Below are 15199 nucleotides of genomic sequence, written 5' to 3'. Positions count from 1 at the left end.
TAAATACAGATTATCCCCATAAATCACAGACAGTCAGTACTGTCACCTTATCTCAGATATATGTCTCTACCAACCTATGTTTGCTTTGGTATCAGTTCCCAGGAACCAGCCCCCTTTGAGAATCGCTTTATTAAAAACATTCACATATTGTGATCTACAAGAGAAGACACCTAATCCTGGCACAGCCTTTCCAGATGTATACAGAAAGCACAGTAAGGATTGAGATTGCTCCATGAAGGAGTAGCATGCATGTGGCCTTGTTCCCTCTTGTCAGGTAAAAATCAGAGCAGTGTGCTCTTGCATCCTGGGGCTGCAGAACAGTTTGTGGGCAGCAGTGAAGAAGCTGCTGTACAGTACAGCAGATCTTGCTGAGGATTTTACCTTGAGGCAGTTCAGAATCTGGGAATTTGAAATACAGGATGAAGTATCATTCTTTTTCCTCTGTCCTTTCTATCTGTCCCATCCCCCTTGGACCTCTGCCTTCTGTGTATTGCCTCAGAGAAATGCAGCACAGTCTGGCCTCTGACCTTGAGCCAGTTTACTGTGTACAGACTACAGATGACTCTGAAAAGATTTGTCAACGTTTTCAATCTTGATTTGCCCTGTTGACAAAATAAGACCAATTTGTATAAATACTTCTTCATCTTTTAAGCTAACTCAAAAATTCCTGAGCTCACAATACTGTTGTCAGATTTGCCTTTCAGAGAACTCCATTTTTCCAGGGGGTTCAAGTTAATATAACAGTAAGTGACGTGTACAATAGAACTGCCATTGTATAGAATATGCTTTAATTTTACTGATGTAATCCCATGACTGTATTACTCAAGCTAAATAAATTAAAATAACATCATCTTGTTCAAGCCAGAAATTTTAAGTTTAAAAGCTAAGGGCTTTTCTTCTGGCTAGATTCTGAAATGTATTTGAAAATATCCTTTGTTGATATCTAGAAAACATGCTACCAAAGATACATTCACACTTGGTTTATTGTCAGAGAATGCCAAGTTTTAAAATAGGAGATTGCTAGTACCAAGAAGGCACAATTTTATTCAGTTTCAGGGGTTTTTTTAAAAATGCAGAACTAAACTGCTCTCATAGATTATTGAAATAATATAAAACCTGTGAGAAGGGACCTAGAATCCATCTAGTGAATCCGCTCTCCTATTCTGTGGCAAGAGATTACCTAGGAGGAAGTAAATTGTATATGCATGCAGTTTCATGTGGCAAAGGTATGCTTTTTCACTTGTGAAAAGTTGCAGTATATCGGAAAGGTTAAGAAATACATAATGTATTTTTCTTAGTCACTAAGCTGTTAATACCCAACAGTTTCCATTTTATTTATTATTCCTATAATACAAATCCCTGGAGACATAACTGTGTAATTTTAATTGTAGTAACTATATCAGCTAAGAAAATGAAAGACAGCTCTTTAGAAATACTTACTCTAGAGAGAAGTAGATAGAAGCCACAAAAATGTTTAAGCATCTGTATCTGTTAATTAAATGCTGTCCAGACTGAAGATCACTTATGTGGCTAAATTTGCAAAATAAGCTGTAAAGGAAAAAAAATGCCACAAGAAAAATAAGTTGTGCTGCCCTAATTTACCCTTATATTTCCAAAGAGAAAACCAAAGAAATTAAATGCTTTCAGTATGAGCTACCATTCTGTTAGTATTATCAACTATTAGAGGTAATTGAAATTCTATAATGACGGTATTTCACTGAAGATAACCTTTTCTAAAAGTTGAACAATCTCCTTTCTCTTTTCAATTTCCCTTTTATGTTCTCCCTGCTCCATGTTCTTCCTATTACTGGGTATCCGAAGGTTCTTTACACCCCTGGGTGCCCATAGAAGGCTCAGGCAGAACTTTTCTCACATATTACTGGGTTTGTTGCTGTAAATAGGAAGTGAAGGAAGCTGCTCTGCTGCAAGCACCTATAGGGAGAGTATAAATGCATCCCAATGAATCATTTTTGGCAATATTGCTCCTAAACACCATCCTTGCCATTGAAAAGGTGAACTTTTCTTATTGGACAGGGAGAATTGCCATATGTTAGAGCCTTGTAGAGTCGCCCAACCTGGGAGATTCCATTTGCCTTAATATCTGCTCCTGCACATTTCTGATCATGTTCAACAGACATGTACATGGTTTCAGTACAGTAGGTGCATACCTATCACAAAGGGTGAAATGTAAAATGCAACATCAGCAAAATCTTGAAATGTAATTAAAATAATGGTCTTTATTATTTTGTATTAGATTACCAAATCATTTTTGCTATGGCCCTGCAGCTGAAGGAAGTCTTGTTTGTTCATTGGTTTAACCTGATAAGCCTGAAGGGCATGTCATTAGCTTCAAGTAAACATAGGTTCAAGGAGGGGAAATGACCTGATTCATATTTAAAAATAGAAAGAAAAATCTGATTAGAAAAATTGTCAGATGATAAATTAATCAGACTGGCATAAATTTGATTGCCCAGAAGCCTGGTTAAAATGCAGATTTTGTCTGACCAAGAATCCATCAAGTTTACTGTTTGCTAGAAAAAGACAGCAGGGAAGATAGGTATGTGGGTTTTTGACATACTGAACAGTAACATTAAACAGCTGCTGAGAGGAGTCAGTCAACAAAAAAACACACCAAAAGAAAGAATGAAACTGAGACCCTGAACCTGGGGAAGAAAAATATTGCTCAATTGTCTGAGCAGAAGGACTGAGGGAGGAGAGGCTGAGCAGAGGTGTGCTCATGCTTAGGAAGTAAGAACTGCTGAACCTTCGACTGTGTGAGTGTATCTTACCTGGAAAGTAAAAATTAGGTATGGGGCTTTTTAATTCCAACCAGACGATTAAATGCCATCTATTTCTGAGAGAGAGCAGCAGTGACTCCCTCCACTCAAGGTGGAACTAGCAGATCAGCATCCTGTAGAGCAGAGGGCTGCCTGCTTACTTGCACAGGAATTAAGATCAAAGAGGATTGTTTTGTTCCAAACTCTGTCAGCTTGTGATATTTTTTTAATCTTGAAATTTGCTGCAATCTAAGTAAGTGATAAATACAGTTATACATAACCTATTTATAACAGTAGAATACCAACATAAGCTTAAATTCTGCTGAAATTCTTTTATGCTTGTGGTGTCTCAGCGTAGCTAGAGAAATATGAACTGCCTCACAGTTCACTTCTAATTACTTTGAGAAAAATGATACCACATTTTAAAATAAGGACTCCTGTAGATTCCTGTCAGGCTGACAGATTTCAGCCTATCCTTGACTTCAGCAAATATTATCCAGCGTGAAATTATTAGATATATGTAATATTGAGAAGAAGGTCTTCCACAATAGCACCCATGCAGTGCAGCTTTTAAGCACACACTTTGCTCATGCATTCAGTGAACGAAGTTAAGCGTTAAGAATGTCAGTAATGAAACAAGTGGAGGTGGTTTGCTTCTGTTTCAATTAAAACCCACCAGAATAAAAAAATATAGATTAAATCAAATTAGAATTTATGTTAGATTTCAATTCAAATGAAAAAGTATTTACAAATCTCCAAGGGTTTTGTTTGGTTTTCCACAGCAGAACTATCCTGTTGAAGACACAAAATCATTTCAATCTTTAGCTAATTCAAAATATGATTAAGATACTATAATTTAGAATATCTCCATATTCAGATTAGCAGTGGATGTGTTCCCATGAAGATACTGGTTAGACCCAGCCTTGGTTAGCTTAGGAAGCCTGAAGAGGGTGATGCAGGTGGGGTAGGTGTGAGCAGTTCTGGGGTTATTCAAATGAAGGAACCCTCCTTCAGAAAGAGCAAGTGCTCAGGCTAGACCAGGCAGGAGAATTTTCTCTTACCCAGGAGAATTTTGTGAGCTGATGATTCTGTATAATAGATCTCAAAGACTCACAGTCTGAAATAAGGATGAAAAAGCATCCTTGCAGAGGGTGCAATGCATACACAGAAGATTAAGCTATTGGCTTATTTCAAGTATAGCAAGCAGTTTTTCTACTATACAAGGAATATCAATAACATATTTTATTGTTTTAATTCCAGGGTGATGATCCTAAGGAATACAGTTTCTGTGTATCTCAGCAGTTCTGTGTTGGATTTGATCTGATGTGATTTTGTGAGCATTAAACTGCATTATTACAATAGAAAAATATTTTACACTTGGAGAGAAAAGGTGGTGATTTTTTCACACAGTGACTGCTACATTTATGAATTTTGAGTAATCATTTTTAAAATACAAATAATGATTATTTGGAAAATTCTGAAACTCCTGGCTATTGGTTTAATTGTAGCAAAGCACAATCTCAGGATGGTGGCAACATGTGACATTCATCATGTTTTGCTTCTTAAAGGATCATTAAAGTATTTTGATATAGGATCTCTGGTTTTGTTGGTGGCTGCGTGAGTTGGCAGTGAACATTTTCAATTAAGAACTTGATCCTGTAAATACTGACATTTGTCTAATGCAAAAAGTGATGAGAAGAGCTACAAAGGAGTAATTAATTCAGAGCCATGTCATTCTTAGCTTGTCCAAGGCTTCACAGATGATAAAATCCCTCAGGTTAGAGATAGTCAAGTGGTTTATGGGCTTTCATTTTGTGGGCAATAGGTAATGCTGTGGATTTAATGGGCTTTCCTTTTGTGAGCAATAAATGATGCTGTGGATTTAATAGGATCATTCATGTGAGTGATGTTAATTTTGGGAACACATGTATGAAGGACCAGAGCTGTACAGTTATTTATAAACCACTCTTCTTACTTGTATTCCTGTCTAAGGTCCAGTTCAGCTCCAAATGAGGACAGTGAACTAAGTTTTATGCTACAACCCCCAGAGTCCTGGTAGGGCATGACTTTGCACATATTCCTGCCATCCCAGCTGTGTGTCTTGGCTGATACATGAGATGGAATTTTCATTAGAAAGATGATAGGTACCAAACCTTTAATTTCTTCTATTTCTTTTCACTTAGTATAGCTCTTATCAATATGCAACTACAGATAAGGAAACTGCAGTAAGCATTATTAGAAGAATGTTCCTCTTACAATCAACCCCAAGCTCTTCTCCTATACCAGGGCATATGAGAAAAGTGACTACGCTCACTTAATTTATAACCTATGAAGTTCTTGAGCTTTCAGTTTTCCATATGGTCCAAGTTAGGGTGCAGGACTCTCACCGCTGTGACCTGGGTTCGATTCCCAGCCCCCCGGGCAGATGGAGCTCGTTAGCCTTGTAAGGCAATCCATCTAAGAGAAGGTCACTCTAAACAAACCTACGTCCTGGGGACCTCACTGCCAATGTCCAAGCTTGCTTGGCCCCGGCAGATGAACCTCAGGATTAAAGGGTGGGCTCAGTTCAGCGCACACTGGGTCTCACCTAAAAAATCCACTGCACAGGCTCGAAGGGTCAATGACCTTTCCCAAATCTTCGCTCGCGAAGACTGGCCATTATATATATATGTATTATTTACATGTCGAGCAACATCCTGCAACAAAAGAAAGTGAATCACATTAACATTTGCAGGAGCTGTGACAAGCAGTTGTGCCCTAGCTGTGACTGCTTGTGTGTTACTGCTTATATGCTTGTATGTTCTACTGCAGGAAAAAGAAAAACAACAACCAACCAAGCAAACAAAAAAATTGTAATAACCAGATTCTGTTAAAAGAAGAGTTTCACTGAGTTTTTTTGAGTGTCCTTTGAATGCTCAGTTCAAAGATAGTGTCCTTCTCCTCCTTTTACAGCCAGATACTGTCAGGTATTTTATTTACTAAAACTCCTTTTACTAGTGCAGCATTAAATTCCAAATCAACTGATTTAAAGAGCTTTCAGTATTCCACTCCTTGAGGATTATATCTGCAAAATTATTCCCACTTAAATGAATTGAACTTTATAAAATAAGGTTAAAAAAAACCTTTTGAATTGATAGTTCATAAGAGCATTACTTTAGTGTTGTAATATTTGAAAGCTTACCTTGCAGCAGTTTTATAATCACGTAAACACTCCCAAAAGTATTAGAATCAATCATTATGGTTACAGGTCTGTTGGTTGAGACACATTCAGCATCTGGATCCATTTCCACGATAATGATATCATAATGATATCAGAAGCCTGTACTACTCCTACTCCAGCAGAAGTGTCCATAAATCCTGGTTGCAAATATCAGCAGTAAAGTCAATTTCCAAAAATAAGGGGTTTTAAAAAATATATAGTGCTTTGGGGCATTAACTGATGGCACTAATACACGTGTGAACCTCTGAATGTCAGTAGGGCTTTTAACAGAAACAAAATAGCAGAACTGAGTCGATGGGTCCATCTGCATTACCAGCTGGTGACTGAAAGAGGCGAGCACAATGGTTTGATTCACTCTGATCTAAGTTTTTTGTCATTTTCTGGCCACAGGCACCTGCTACTTATGTGTAGAGAGCTGGCTGCTGCAAGAACCTGTATCCATGTTATGAGCGTTATGGATGGTTGCCTACCGCAACATCCTAGTTATAGATCAGAGACAAATTTGTTCCCAGAAGAGCTCCTCCTATGCCATAAATCACTCACGTGGACTGCCCCTGAGTGTTTGTAACTGGAAGCTGTGCAGTGATGTAGTTGTCCTTTGGGTGATGCAAACAGCCCAGGTTGAGAAAAAATATGCCATATTTCATACAGAGAGACAAAGGCACACCTGTGTTCAGGTAAGGACTGTAGCTTATTCCAGTGCAGTGGGATGATCTTGGCTGTGTAGCAGCTACATGGTTTGTCTTGGGGAAAATTCATACATCTTTTAGAGGTTCTTGCATCTGTTGTATCCAGAACAGTTTCAAGTGGTGGATCAAGGGTTGGACTTGATGATCTCGGAGGTCCCTTCCAACCCAGCTGATTCTATGATTCTATGATTCTAAGTGCTCCATGTGTACGTAGAGATAATGCAAAGGGCATCATTTATTGCTCAGGCTAAATTCAATTAAATACTTGGCATGAGTAAAGGGACAAAACTTGCTTGTGTGAAGTTGGAGATAGGGAGAGGAGAAAGTGAAATTTATTTGCAGCAGAGACACTTGTTAGTTAGCACCATATTGCATTATCTCAGTGAATAAATCTAAATAGTGTACCATGACACACTATGAAGAGCTGTTACTGTGTGCCTGGACTATTTCTGTGCAGTTATGTTATTTAAAACACATATGTACTGGTAACTGGAAAGATTATTGGAATACATTTTAAGAGAAGTTTAGCCAAAAAGAAGAAACCTATTCTAGCTTCCTTGATGAGAAAAGATCTTAACTGAAGAAATGTGATGTAGCACTCAAATGAGAGCAAATGGAAAGCTCTGTAGCATGGACAGACACTTTGACTTTTTAGCACTGTTTCCACAGAATTTAAACTTGCCGTTGACCTGAAGACCTGATCTTTCATGCTCTCAAAGCCCTCAGTGATTTGTGTGGAGCATAGGACTGATAAGAAGTGCATGGAGGAATTGTTAGCCTTTCTTACCCTTTTCTACAGAATGCTCTTAACTCCTTTTAGAATAAAAATATGCCCTGTTGGGCTTTAGATTAAGAACCTCAGGCCTTGCTCCAGACATGAAGTTATTATGAGATATTAGTTGCATCCACTTTTCTCTACAAGAGTGCAGACCTTGTACTCAGCTTTATTATAGCTACTGGTGCTGTGTGCTTGGTGGCTGGGTCATGTTAATTTGTGCACAGACTGGAAAGCTAATAGTGGCATTTCTGTGTGACAGGGTAGAGTTAGATTGATCAAGACTTGCTAAAGTACACTCACTGTGGGAAATTATGTTTTCCTGGGTAGCTGAATAAATTATCTCTCATTTATTTTACATCTGTGCCAGGTTAATGTTGAATAAATGGATTTTGTATCTGGCTCAGAATGTTTATGACACTTTTGCAAGACTGAGCCAACTACAGTTTTGATTAAGGATTCTTGTCCAAAAGTTAGGAAGGACCTTTCAGTTCCCTCTATTTCACATGAGGAATATTCATTTTTAGGGTTTGTGGGCCTCCACTGCTGTCACATGCTGTGGAATGAATATTGAGATTAAATGGTTTTCTAAATATAGAGACACTGACAACATGCTAATAGTTCCATTGTACCTCTGCAGAGGCTGGCAGTGTCCTTGCACATGACTGCATCACAGCATTATTACATTAAAGCCTGATTGGCTGCTTTTATTCCTTCTCCCCTTAATCTCTAATGTTGCATCTTCCTTTAGGATCCAGTGCTGCCTTGAATTGGTTTCTTGTCTTTCCCCATGGAGTACTATTTAGTCCTGTTTAGTGTCTGTTAGGGAATTTGTGTGATTATGAATCAAATGCTGCTATGCTTGCAGCATAGTAAAACATACTTTAAGTGACTTGGTTTACACTTCAAGGAAGGCAACTTGGTGGGATATTCATGTTGCCTAACTGGAGGTGCTAAATTTGGTCTGTAGCTGCATGGTGACTTAAACTGTAATGCCTGGCTACACAGTCCAGTTCTCATTCTTGTGCTGCACCCCTTCCTTTGTGCTGTCTCTGGCTCTTGCCTGATCCTACACTCAGCTGTTGTGGCACACTGAGATGGCAAAACCCTAACATGGTAACAGAAAGAGAAAATTTGTTCATGCTAACAGAGCCAGAGGAATTCAGACTCAAAAGAAAGGAAGAGATGAGACCATGCAGGTGGGATCGTAGGAACACAACAGGGGCCATTTGTTATCTGACAGCTGTTGGGCAGGTCCAGTGGTTCCCTGAGAGCTTGGTCAAGTGCAGAAGTAAAAATCTCTGGGGGCCTTCCTGGTCAGAAGGGAGAGATGGGCTCTTGCAAGGGGGGATCGCAGCATGACAGCTGTTTTGGTGGGCAGGAGCCCGTCTCTCCCTGTGGTGCCAAAAGATGATGAAGGTACCTACACTAAGAACTCTAGGTGTCTACACTGCTTGATTATTGCTCCCCATTCTCTCTTTACAATTACAGTCATTTTAACAAGCTGTTCACCACAAAAAGATTCAGAAATGATAAGTATAAAAAATTCTCAGTTCACTGACGGTAAACTTATATAAACTTGCTTGTTATTCAGCATGCCTTTGCTATCAATCACTTCTAATCCTAGCATCTCAAACAGCATCTGCAGAGAACAGAGCTGCATGAGGTCTAGAGGGTTTGGGACCAGTTACTCTCACTTTGATTCTCTTTCCTTTGTACAGTAGTGAGATGACTGACCTTAGCACCATGCTTGAAACAAGATGAAATTCTCTGTCCTGTGTGATTTGAGAAAGGAAACTAAATTATCTAGGTGACCTAGAACCCTCTGTGGATCCCAAAATTAGTAGCAAAATATTCCTGCTGTTATGTATTATTTGATTTTGTTCAGCGCAAGTATCTGGATAAGTTAATTGGTCTGGGTTAATTGATCATGTACACCTTGAACCTGCACAGACTCTGTGATGGAGCTACAGCCTGACATAGCAATCTAGTTTTAAAAACATTTGACCTCGAGATCTTTTTTTGTCCTGTCACTTGCTGATCTGGGACAAATCTGTGGAGGGAGATCCTGAATATCCGTGCAGCAGCTTCTCCAGGGACTCTCAGGTCCACAAAGCACACATCCACTTGTGTACAGGAGTCTGTGTGAGATCAAGCCCAAGGAATATTCTCTGGAGTGCTTTATTCTGAAACAACTCAATGTAAAATAGCCGATAGCTGCTTGTTGCACACTCTGGAGCAGCAGACTTCTTGCACATGAGCCTTTTCAGTAAATGTATCTTAGTCTGAAATATTCAAAGCCAGGTAATCCTTCCTCTTGTGGTACTTCAGCAGCTGGTTTCTTTAATCTCTAGGTCTGCTAGCTAGCAACACTGACAAGGGGATGTGTATTTACCATAGAAACCCAACTCTCTTTATTTGGAATTCTGTCATTTTAGGCAAGAAAATTATCCCTCTCTGAGTTTCAAAGGCTGCTGATCTCTTAGGGTAGCATGGGGAAATCCATTAGGGTTTCCAGCTACAGCGTACAACAAGTGTGCGGATTTATATTTATTAAGCTTTGTTCCAGATTTTCATAAAGTGCTTCTTAATTGGCTCAAAATTATCATTATGATCAAGTAGAGCATGAAACACTCTGCAGCATGCCACTAAACAAAGGAACTATTGATATTATTTAGTGGTCTTCTTTCATAAATGAACATTTCACAGTACCTTCCTATTCTGGGAATGCCAGCTCACCAAGGGAATGACCCCGGGTTACTGGGTTATCGTGCACTGGTCCAGCTGCAGTAGCAGCCTGTGAGTATGCTCTTGGTGTCAAGCAAATTCCAGCAATACAAGAGCTTAATGTGGTAGGAGTTTCCTATAGACCAGGGAGTAAATGTAGTACTGTGGTGTGTGATAATTGAGCTCACATCATTCTGTGCACAAACAATAACTGCCCTTTTGTGGCAGGTGTTGGCAAATGCTAGTTTAAGGATGAAAAGAGTCTGGCTGTGCAATACAAGGAGGAGTGGCATCCTTGTGTTGCAATCAAATGAACAGTCAAGTCTGTCTCTTGCTAAATCCTGATGTACCTTCAGCAATACATCAGTGTTTGTTGCTACACCTAGTACTGCTGTGTCTCATCTTTTTTCATCCCTTTTCTCCAGTGAGGGAGAAAACTCACGATGCATGATGGAAGTATTTAATGATCCCACCATGAGTTCATGGTATCAAGGCAAGAGCCCATCGGAATGAATCATGCTAATGGTGGTGACAGGATAGCCTACTCTAAGACAATATTGCTGGTTTTAAATTCCTCACTATTCACTTTAGTCCCTGACAAGAGGAGATTCTTCACAGCAAGTCTGTAGTTCAACAACCTGCTAGGCTTCTCAGCTCTTGGATTGGCTGTGATGTTTCCCTAGAAACACCTCCTCCTTGGTGTATTTATTGTCAGTGCTTACAATGCAAACCCATTCTTAAATTCTTGTGACATTGAAGTATAACAACTAACATTTCTGCATGTTTTATATGCACATTTTATATAGTAGCTTCATATGTATTCTTCATGTTAATATTCTTGATATTCTTTTCTTTGAGTGCCTAATTAAAATTATTTTAAATATTCATTATATTTTATGCCACCAGAGTAAAGTGTGTGGGAAGTTACATAATGTCACCTAAAAAACAGTGATGCAAGCCAAAATAATTTTAAGGGTATCTGACTGATTTCTGGAGGAATATTTTCACTAGTCATTTGGACACTTGCTTCTTAGGTTTACCTTTCTAAGATGGGTCTAAGAGGCCACCTTTGCTTCTAATTTAGTTCAAGATCTGCAAGTGAGAAGACAGGTGAATGGTCCTGCACAGGGCTGCTCCTAAGGGATGGCAAATGTGTGGTTTTTCTTTTCAGAGACTGTTCCATGTGTTAAAATGTAATTCCATAAAGTTGTCATGATAGCTTTTGCCCAGAGGTTTCATTGTCTCTTAAAATGTGTATTGTTTGCATTCATTTTAGCTCCATTCTTTTCAGTGCAATTATCAAAGCAGAGCTTATTCCCCATGGAGCTGGTACAATTGTGCTCCTCCACACGCTCCAAGCTCTGTGTGAAGCTGCTAGTGTAGGCTCTGCTACTGCTGTTCCAAAAAGGTTCCTCAAATTCTCTCAGTGCTGAACTTAATTTATGTTTTCAGATGTGAACTTGATATTGTCCGAGTAGAATGTGTGCAGCGTAATATAGAAATGTCTCTGCACAGGGTTTAGGAGGAGGCAGGAGCCCCTCAGCCATGTGTGTGCTTTTATTACAGAAAACCAAGATAAAGTTGTATTGTTGAGTCATCTGTTACAGCTCATTTAATTTGTACTTTGTTTTCATGTTTTAAGTGCCTGATGATTTTTTGTCAAGGAGGCAATGGTTTCACTGTTATAACGCATACTTAGAATTCTGTACTTGTTACCTATTCTGTAATAGAATATTTTTGCAATTTCTGTTTGGAAATAAAGACTTATTAGGCATAATTGTGGGGGTGTTATTCTTTTGTGAACTCCTGTGACTAAACAATCAGAAATCAGTCTTCTGAGGCAGCAGCACAGAAAATGCATTAGTCTGATTCTTCTGCAGCAGTATTAGCAACTGACAGTAGGAAGGCAGACAGTTCCTTAAAATTGTGCAAGGAAAAAAGCAAACTGTGCTTAAAAGCAGGTATAGGGGAGGGGGTTGGGGCACTGGTGCGTGTATAAGTATCTGTTGCTTAAGTAATATCTCCATGTGATTTCAGTCTTTCCTGTTCTTGAATGGCAACACAGTTAACCATCTTCTCTTGTTACTTCAAATGACTTGAAATACTTTTCAGAAATTATTTATTGAAGAAAAATCAAATGAGGAAAGGAACCAAACAAATTTGAAAACTATCTCTAAAAATAACTGAACATTTTGAAAACAATGATTAATGGAAAATGTTAAAACCACTGATGCAAAAGTTTTTCATGCAAAATACCATGAATACATGTCTGATAGATGTGTATCTAGTAGATTTCTACACATGTTTTAGTGGCTTATGTGGGATTTTTTTCTTAATATAGGTTTTGGTCACATACACAGATACTTACAGTGAACGAATTTCAAACAGATAAAGTTCAGAGAAAGAATTTTCCCTCCAAGCACTTACTTTTTACTTTTGAACAGAAGGCAGCCGTATAACTTCTGTGCTACTTACTGCGACTTCTCCAAATAGAAGCTGACTGCCTCATTAAATCAGGTCAAATATGTACATGCAGCTGTTTTGTGAGGAGGACTATTATCCTTTAGGGCCCTCTAGGGACTGAGCTGCAATTGGCAAATTTTATTGCAGACGGAACAGAGGGTTAGAACTGAAAGCTTTTATTTGGCCTCACAGACAATCAAGTGACTTCTGCCCAAAGATTAAGATTGGATCTCTGTGGCCTCCCTCCTTCCCATAGTGTATGAGTCTTTTACAGATGATCAAAATCAAAAGGTTTCTTTTGTTTGTTGTGCTGACACCTGGAATTGCATATATAAGTGATGCAGATGCAAATGTGTGCTCATATTCAGAGCAGTTTCTAAAGCAGAAGTGTGATTTCTGCTGTGGAAAGTAGATGTCTTAGATTGAGCTTAGCCATCTCAAATATTTATGAACAGACAAATGTTGACAGAGCAGCACTGCCTGGTGATCAGAACTGCTTGGTCCAAATGCAGAATAACTGAGTGCTGCCCTAGACAAAGCGTTGCCTTTTCCTCATCTCTTGCTTAGAAGGGGAGCAGTCTGGGAAAAGGCAGCTGGGCAAGAGGAGAGTGGGAGGAAAGCCACTGTGTACTGAGGTTGTGCCTGTCAAGCAGTTGTTGTACCTCTGGATTACACCAAGCACAAACTGTTCTCCTAGAGGCAGAGCATCTCCCATCAAGATGGCACTCCTGCTGTGGAAACACATGGTCACTGGTGTTAGAAGGGCTTAAGAAGGAATGTTCCCATGAGCAACAATATTGTCCAAGACCAGGTTGGGTTTTCCTCTTGGCTCAAAATACTGTTAGGCAAAAAGTGTCATGTAAAGATGTTAAAACATGAGGGCACTGGGTTAGTCCAAGAGAAGAGAACGTCCAAACTCCACAAGTTGAAAGCCATGCAGTGGACTAGAGAAGCTGGAGTCACAACCACAGCACAGCCAGCAGCTGGAAAAATACACATATGGGCTGAGGAAGTCGTCAGAATTTTAAAAACTGAGGGGAGATTGCCTCCTTCTCACAAATCTCAGTATGCCCATGTTCAGGTTACTACATGTGCCTGGGTTTTGAGATACACAGCTAAGTTTTAGCTTGCTTCTCCCATCCTGTATCAAGTGTCTGTGTCATTCTCACTGCACCAGAGCAAATTAATAGTGAATAGGAATGTTAAGGCCTCATGGCCTCTGCAGACTGATAGATGGAACCATCTGGTTAATGGAGATACCATAATGAAAGCATTAGTTTTTAAGTATAGCAATGCAGATCTTTTATCACATAAGGGATAAAAGAGAGAGCCCACTGAGGACTGAATTTAAGCTGCTGTCTGTTTTCTACAGCCCAGGCAAGCAAAGCTGAATTATTCCACGAGCTCACATCCTACCACTGTTGTTGGAGGAAGAAATGCTGGATGTGCTGGGAAAAGATATAAGCATTAGAAATGGAATAACTTTCATCTTTGAAATTACTTTTATTAGGTAATTTGAGAGACTTGTAGGGCAAAAATAATCTGACTGAATTCTAAGTGCAGTTCTGCTTGTGTAACTCCAAACCTGCAGGGACATCTTTTTAGCTTTTAATCTTCTTTGTAAGGACAAACATTGCTCTGGTATTACATGTGTGGAGTTTTAATGGAGTAAAATCACTCAGAAAAGGTCCCTCAATTTGAACTGCCCCTCTAATACTGATACTTCCCCTTGAACAATATGCATTGTGCAAAACCTGCTGTGAGCCCAGGCAGGACCCTGAGAGTGGGCTGCAGCCTCCTGCTTTCTCTGCCCTCTAACAAAACACAGGCACAGCTCCTGCCTGTGGGCTGCTACTGACCCCCACCCAGCCCTGTGATGTGCCTAGGACTCCTGCTAGGAATGTAGCAATGATGGGTCTGATCACCTGTAGGAGAGGAAGGAGTTGAGGCAGGTGGCAGCATGCTGCCTCAGTAAATGTCCTAAAGCTGGATTGTGATATAAAAGAGAAGCAAAAGGATTCTTACCCTAGATAGATTTTAAATTAATTGGTTCTCTTTTCAAAAATACAGGATTTTTAAGATCTCCAGTTTAAAGCTGGATCTCCATCAAATGATAGTATAAAATAACTTCTTTTTAAAAAGCCAGACATGTTGAAGCACTGAATGGGCCAGAGTGAGAGGCAGAACTAGCAGCTGTGACACAGGTCTACCAGTGTCCCTGTGCATCTCACCTTGCTGTAAGGCTGAGCAAGATGGCAGAAGGAAATAGCCTGAGATTCGTCTCACCAACCAGTCTCCAGTTCAAGGTAGGGAGATTTGTATGCCCAGCCCCATGATCCATAAGTACAGGAGTCTACTTCACAGTCAGGGTGACTACTTTTTATATAAATTTCTACATCATAAAACCCTTCACTTATTAGATCAGTACCATCATTCCTGTCCTGCACTTTCCCAATCTACATTGAATGTTTCTTTTACAGTGCCTTAATCATAGAGCTCTGAACTCTGTTGGCCCTATTCACTCTGCTGCAATACAGATAATAATTTC

At 39.5% G+C, this 15199-nt stretch overlaps 1 protein-coding gene across 5 annotated transcripts in view; it reads left to right on the top strand.

Moving 5' to 3' along the window:
* ST8SIA6 (ST8 alpha-N-acetyl-neuraminide alpha-2,8-sialyltransferase 6) overlaps window positions 1-9446 on the top strand; it is a 42585-nt gene extending 33139 nt beyond the window's left edge. For 4 of the 5 annotated variants that reach the window (XM_017817207.1, XM_017817205.1, XM_017817206.1 and 1 more), the window contains one exon: window positions 4038-4368. The gene's annotated coding sequence lies outside the window, so the exon portion shown is untranslated. Of the gene's footprint in view, window positions 1-4037; window positions 4369-6387 lie in introns of those variants that run through there. The other variant, XM_017817203.1, reaches the window with a different exon arrangement.
* The last annotated feature ends 5753 nt before the right edge of the window (window positions 9447-15199 follow it).

The sequence above is a fragment of the Lepidothrix coronata genome, unplaced genomic scaffold (genome assembly GCF_001604755.1).
Source record: "Lepidothrix coronata isolate B3197 unplaced genomic scaffold, Lepidothrix_coronata-1.0 Scaffold59, whole genome shotgun sequence".
In the NCBI taxonomy this organism is placed as follows: domain Eukaryota; kingdom Metazoa; phylum Chordata; class Aves; order Passeriformes; family Pipridae; genus Lepidothrix; species Lepidothrix coronata.
The sequence above is the reverse complement of the archived record's forward strand: the minus strand, read 5'-3'. Positions and strand labels throughout refer to the sequence as shown.